Below are 7,817 nucleotides of genomic sequence, written 5' to 3'. Positions count from 1 at the left end.
GTGGTCATTTGAAGTTTTTTTTTTAGAAGCCTTAACAAACTGAGATTTCTTTTTTTAAAAAAAATTGACTTAAGTAAAAAGAACAAACGGCGTCGTTTTGGTGATGGGGTGCAGAGGCCAAAACGACGTCGTTTTGGCCCTCTGACCCGCGCGCCTGACCCATACCAGGGGGATTCGCGTGTTTTTACTTAATGGGTTATTTGCAGCCCTAATCCCCCTGCTTTTATGGCGCTTTTCAATTAGGTCCTTCTTGCTATTTCTGTTTTTTTATAAATTTTTACCTTTTAATTTTATTTAGTTTTCAATCAGGCCCCTGACCCACTAACACTTTGAAAACGGACACGTGTCCTCAAAAAGGGGTTAAATTTCTTATTTAGTCCTCGTGTATTTTTGCGCATTTAATTTTAGTCCTTCGTTTTATTTTATTATTTAATTCGTTTGTTTTATTATGGTTTTTACTTTTAATTTCATTTCTTTTATGATTTGGTCCCTAATCTGTTGGACTTTAACTTCTTTTTAATTTTCTGTTTATTTGTTCAATTTAATATTTTAATATATTATTTATTTTAAGCTATTTTATTTACCTTAAATTTTTTATCTAGTATTCATTTCAAACTGCTTTATTGTGTATTATTTTAATTCATTTTATATGTTTATTTTAAATCTTTTGCATTAGTTCTTTTAATTTTTTTTACATATTATTTATTTTAAATATTTTTTTATATGTTATTTATTTTAAACTACTTGATATATATATTATTTAGTATAAATTTTTATATGTTATTTAGTTATATTATTTTATATATGTTAACTACTTTCAAATACTTTTTATTATTCATTATAAACCTTTTTATTGTTATGTATTTTAAGATTTCATGTGTTATTTATATTAAACAATTTCATGCACATTTTTCATATACTATTTGTTGTAAATTTATTTTATTTTAAAGCTTTTTATATGTTAGTTTGAATTGTTTTATTTAAAGTTGCTCTAGATATTATTTTATTTTTTTGAATATTATTGATTTTTAATGTAGCGACGTAAAAATTTTGGCTTAGCTTGGTCGCTAATTGTGGCGATTTATTAAAAAAAGTTTGAGATTTGACGTTTGATTTTTGAAATAAACAGGGAGTCGCCACCGATCCTTTTTCCTAGGTGTGATCGGACACCTATTAGATCTCTTATTAAAACAAATAAAGGCTGAGTTTAGGTCTACGTTAAAATCCAGAGAAAAATTAGGGTTCGGGAGTCGGTTACGCGCGAGGAAGGTATTAGCACCCTCGCGACGCCCAAAATTGGTATCTTATAAACACGTGTTGTCTTGATTTTCAAAAAATACGAGTTCAATATAACATTCAGTCGTAATTCAATTGAAAAGACGAGAAATTTTAATCTTTTCAGTTTTTTGAGAAAGGTATACCGTTTTAACACGAGCCGTCAAATTCCATCCAACATAGCGATGAGATTCGATGGCTTAATGTTGAATCGGTATATTGCCTTGATTATTAATTAAATCATGAAAAAAAATATTTATAAAGTAAGAATTTAAAATAAATCGAAGATGCAAACAATGACATTATTAATGAAAAATGTTAACATGGAATACTAGAACATTAGGAAAACAATAATAATGATATGAAAGAAATAAAGAGAAATCATGAAAAAATACAAAATACACTTAGTAATAATAATATAAGATAATATGTATATAAGGTAACATAAAAAATATATACAACTAATGATATGAGAGATATATACATAAAATAGTAATAATATATATAATTAATAAAAATAAAAATAAGGAAACATGTATGATATGTATATAAACTTATATGATATATGTATATATATTTATACTAGAAATGATAAAAAAAACTATTCGTACACTATATAGATACGTACATATATAATGATGTTATAATATATAATGGTATTAGAAATATACATACAATATTACAAAATATATATATCTAACAATATTAAAATATATACATAACAACAAAAGTATGATATTAATAACATATATATAGAATAATATAAAAGGGTATGTATATGATGTATTATTAAAATAAATACATAATGTATACCTAATATAAAAAAAATATAAAAACTTACTAACAATATTGCACAAATATATTATAATATTTTAAAAATGTACGTCATACATATATATATATTAGAAATAATGACATTAGCTATAATAATACATTGATAATAAATAATAATAGGAATAATAAACAGTAATAATATAAAAAAAATAACAAACATGATATGAAAATGAATTTAAATGTAAAAAGGACTCAATTTGAAACAAAAACGAAATCTTGGGTGAATTTGAAAATAAAAAGAAAGGAGAGGGCTTATTTGAACACGCCAGAGATGTGAAGGGACCAAAACTGAAATATTACCTTTGGTCAAAACGCTGCACGTTAACAGGGATTAGATTGTAAAACAAGGAAACCTTCAGGGCCAAATTAAAAAAATACGAAAGATTGAATTACAAATTATAACAAAAGCGGAGGGGTTAAACGTGCAAATAACCCCTCCCTTAAAAAAACACGCGGATCCTAGCGGGTCGGGTCGGTCCGACCCAGGGTAAAACGACGTCGTTTTATGCCCTGGGTTTTAAACCCAAAACGGTGCCGTTTTCAAGGGCTATAAATAGTTTTTAAATTAGAAAAAAAGTCATTTGGGGCTGGGAAAGAAAAAAAAAGAAGAGAGAGTGAGGGCAGAGCGATTTACGGTGGGACTCCAGCCAGGGGTCCGGTCACCGGAGCCTCGCCCGGCGTCGGCGCCGGCGCCGGCTACCGTACACGGTGGCCGGAGAGGTAAAATTTCTGATTTTTTCTTTTTATTGATTTTATATTTTTTTCTATATTGTTTGTAACGTTTTTAGTATTTATGTGTAGGGGAAAAAAAACAAAACAATGATTAGAAATAAAGAATTACCTTAGGTTTTTTCTTTTTGTTTCTTCAATCTCTGATTTGATGATGTTATTGTATTTAAATGCTGATGAATGTAATATTTGCTGAAAATCGAATGGTTTTTCTTTGTCTCTTTGATTGAACTTTTTTCTCCTCGAACCCTTTTTACATTTTCTTTTGATGGCTTTATAGCCGAATGAAATACAAACTTTTCCTATTTCGTGTTGTCTGTTGTTTCTTTTCTGCCTTCTTGCAGGGGATGGCCGATGGAGCAGGTGCTGAGTAGGTGGTGGAAGAGTTGGTGTGGCGCTGGTCAGATGGCAGAAGATTGGTGCGGCGCCGAACATAGGGTTAGGTAAAGAGAGGCTAGGGTTTGGGGTCTTGGGCTTCTGTTGGGTGTTGGGTTTAGTTGGGCTAATGAGTATTGGGCTGATGGTTAGCTGATGGGTAAATTTGGGTTTAATTTGTATTGGGTTTGTGGGTTTAATTTGGGTTTGGGTAGGTTTAGTTATTGGGTTTGTTGTATTGGGTCTGATGGGTTAAGGTTGGGTTTATGTTGTATTTGGGTTTTGGGCATGGGGTTGTTAAATGGGTAGTTTTAGGTTTAATTTGGAAATGTAACTGGGCTGAGTAGTTTAAAACGACCCAAAATTGGCCTATGACAGCTGCCCCTCTTTGCTCATTGTCGTGTAACGAGAATAGAGCAAAGACACAAAGAAAGACCAATTTTGCCCAGTTTTGCTGAGTCTTGACTTCATTGGTGCTCTTCTTGTTCAGATAGTCTCCTTTCAGTCCATTGCATCTTGTAGCTTTAGTTCAACCCACTGCACCTTCTAATATATGCCTTGTAGCTTCGATTTGCTCCAATGTAACTTCAAGAATGTGATATTTGTGGCTTCGATCTGCTTCCATGCAGCTTCATAAAGATCAGGTCTGCATCTTCGATCCGCTTCTCTATCGCTTCAGTGAGATAGGGTTTGTGGTCTTGTCTTTTGCTCCACTGAAACTTCAAGAAGACAAGACTTGCAACTTTGACCTGCTCTACTGCAACTTTAGGGAGGCCAAATCTGGTGTCTTTCATCAGCTCCAATCTTTATTTTTTATTCGGCATGTGATCCTGAGCTCTCGCAATATGAGTTGATTTTTGAAACTTAACTTGAAAAGCAGATTTTGAAAATACCTCGACATGTGACCCGAGGCTGAACTCACCTCAAACAGAAATTAAAAGGCTCAACTCACCTCTCGCAATTTGAGTTGATTTTTTTGAAAAACAGAAATTGAAAATACCTCAGCGTGTATTGAGGCTCAACTCACCTCTCGCAATATGAGTTGATTTTGAAAAACAGAAATTAAAGGCTCAACTTACTTCTCGTAATATGAGTTGATTTTTGAAAAACAGAAATTGAAAATACCTTAGCGTGTATTGAAGCTCAACTCACCTCAAACAGAAATTAAAAGGCTCAACTCACCTCTCGCAATATGAGTTGATTTTTTTGAAAAACAGAAATTGAAAATACCTCAGCGTGTATTGAGGCTCAACTCACCTCTCGCAATATGAGTTGATTTTTGAAAAGCAGAAATTAAAAGGCTCAACTCACCTCTCGTAATATGAGTTGATTTTTGAAAAACAGAAATTGAAAATTCCTCAGCGTGTCCCGAGGCTCAACTCACCTCTCGCAATATGAGTTGATTTTTGAAAAACAGAAATTAAAAGGCTCAACTCACCTCTTGTAATATGAGTTGATTTTTGAAAAATAGAAATTCAAAATACCTCAGCGTGCTTGAGGCTCAACTCACCTCTCGTAATATGAGTTGATTTTTGAAAAACAGAAATTGAAAATACCTCAGCGTGTCCCGAGGCTCAACTCACCTCTCGCAATATGAGTTGATTTTTTTGAAAACAGAAATAAAAACATCGAAATACCAAAAGATGTCATCTGGTGGAACTCAGTGGTCTTTTCCTTTGATTCAGTACAGCTATCATCGCATCCTTTTGCTCTACTAGAGTACCTGTATATGTCATGCATGATGTTTATCATGATATGCACATGTTGGCCTTAAATGTCTTTATGCCTACATGATTTTGCTATGCGCCCCAGGCATGTTTGTCATATGTCCTTTTCAGTCATGATTTTTGATGATCTGTGTTCATTGCTTTGACTCTTGACTTTCTCTTCAGGCCCTGTACCCGTCCTCAAGCTTCATGAATAATCACTCTTTTGCCCCTTGGTTGAACTTTTGTCCCTTGGTTGAACTTTTGTCCTTGCTTTGAGGCTCTTGTATTTGTTAAATTTTCATTCAGGTAATGCTTAACATTTCTTTTGTTTAGAGTATGTCATTTCACCATTTATCATGTAAATAAACACATAATGAGATGCATGAAAATGGTTAGGTAGGGGCAAAAAGGCTACCTCACATTTATTTATTTCAAATGTAGCAAACAAAGAAAGTTAATGAATGATAGTAAAAAGTGTCATAAAGAGAAAATGGATCATATTTAACGGATACAAATGCTCTAGATATTCAACACATGAACTCTTCCACGTTCCTTCATCAAGAATCTTTTCGAACATGGCTTATTGTGTAGAAGATTTTGAGCTTTCATAAATGCTTCAAATACTGTAGTCTCGCTGTTTGACCCACAGTTCGAAACGCCTTGTTCTTTAAGCCCAGGTTTGCTTCATTAGAATGCCCTTTCGGGTTTTCATCCTAACCTTTTTTGTTTATCAAGACGCCCTTTTCGGGTTTTCACCTTGATTCTTTTTTTTTTGTAAGATGTCCTTTCAGGTTTTCATCTTGATTTTCTTTTTTAAGCATAATATTTCTTCACAGTATCTGAATTCACTGGATTCGGTAACTCCTTCCCATCTATCTCTGTGAGAATCAAAGCTCCGCCAAAGAATGCCTTCTTTACGACATATGGACCTTCCCAATTTGGTGCCCATTTTCCTCGGAAGTCTTTTTGTATTGGGAGAATCTTTCTCAGCACGAGTTCTCCTTCATGGAATTCTCTTGGTCGTACCTTCTTGTCATGGCTGCGATCATTCTCTTCTGGTACATCTGTCCATGACAGATTACTTTTAAGCGTTTTTCCTTGATAAGGTTTAACTGGTCATATCGAGCTCGAACCCATTCTGCTTCCTCTAACTTTGACTCCATTAAGACTTGTAGAGAAGGGATCTCAACCTCGATAGGTAGCACAGCTTCCATTCCATAGACTAGACAGAAAGGAGTTGCTCCCGTAGATATCCGCACAGATGTGCGATATGCATACAAAGCAAATGGTAGCTTCTCGTGCCAGTCTTTATATGTCTCGGTCATTTTCCCAATAATCTTCTTAATATTCTTATTGGCCACTTCAACAGCTCCGTTCATTTTCGGGCGATAGGGTGATGAGTTATGATGTTTTATTTAGAATTGTTCACACACCTCCTTCATCATCTTGTTGTTCAGATTCATGGCGTTATCTGAAATGATTCTTTCAGGCAAACCATATCGACAAATGATTTCCTTTTTCAAAAACCTGCAAACTGCAGTCTTTGTCACATTGGCAAACAAAACGGCTTCTATCCATTTTGTGAAGTAATCAATGACTACCAGTGTCCATTAGAAGCTTTTAGAGAAATTAGCCCTATAACATCCATGCCCCACATAGAAAAAGGCCACGGAGAAGTCATGACATGAAGGGGCGAAGGGGCTGCATGAATCCTATCGCCATAAATTTGACATTTGTGGCATTTTCTTGCAAAACTAATGCAGTCGCTTTCCATCGTCAACCAATAATAATCGAGTCTCATAATCTTCCCGGCCATAGTGAAACCATTGGCATGTGTCCCACAGATTCCCTCATGGACATCTTCAAGTATTTTTCTGGCTTCAACAGCATCCACGCATCTCAAGAGCACTTGATATTTTCCTCTTTTATACAGGATATCCCTATCAAGAACAAATCCCGTTGCCATTCTTCTGATTGTTCTTTTGTCGTTCTCATTTGCTTGCTCGGGATACCTTTGATTCTTGATGTATTCTAAGATATCATGAAACTATGGCCGTCCATCTGGCTCTTTTTCAATGCTGAAACAATGTGCAGGGACTTCATATATGCTCATTTGAAGAGGCATTATTTTTGTTTCTCTGTTTTCTTTGAACATTGAAGCCAAAGTGGTCAGGGCATCAGCTAACTGGTTTTCTTCTCGTGAGAAGTAATTAAAGGTTATTTCTTTGAATTCTTTGATTAGTCTTTCCACTAGATCGCTGTATTTAACTAATTTCGAATCTCTCACTTTCCAATCTCCACGGATTGGTAAATCACCAATGCTGAGTCTCCGTATACCTCTAAAGTTTGTATGTTTCGTTCAATTGCTGCACGCAATCCCATGATGCAAGCCTCATATTCCGCTATGTTATTGTTGCAGAAAAAGTTCAGCCTAGCAGTGAACGAATAATGGTTTCCTTCTGGTGATACCAAGACTGCTCCAATTCCATGCCCCAATGCATTTGATGCACCATCAAAGCTCATCTTCCATGACTTCTCGTTTGATGACTCACATTCTTTTTCTGTAATGCACATCAAATCTTCATCTGGGAAGTCAAATCTCAATGGCTCATATTCCTCTGTTGTTCGAGTTGCTAAGAAGTCAGCTATTGCACTCACTTTTATCGACTTTTGGCTCACATAGACGATGTCGTACTCTGACAGTAGGATTTGCCATCGTGCCATTTTTCCTGAAAGTGCAGGTGATTCCATCATGTACTTTATTGGGTCCAGCTTTGAAATTAACCATGTCATATGATACAATAGATATTGCCTGAGTCTCCGAACTACCCACACCAGAGTGCAACAGTATTTTTCTATGGACGAATACTTTGCCTCATATTCAGTGAACTTTTT

This window comes from Gossypium hirsutum, chromosome A12 (assembly GCF_007990345.1).
Source record: "Gossypium hirsutum isolate 1008001.06 chromosome A12, Gossypium_hirsutum_v2.1, whole genome shotgun sequence".
NCBI classification, from domain to species: domain Eukaryota; kingdom Viridiplantae; phylum Streptophyta; class Magnoliopsida; order Malvales; family Malvaceae; genus Gossypium; species Gossypium hirsutum.
Note: the sequence above shows the minus strand (reverse complement) of the source record.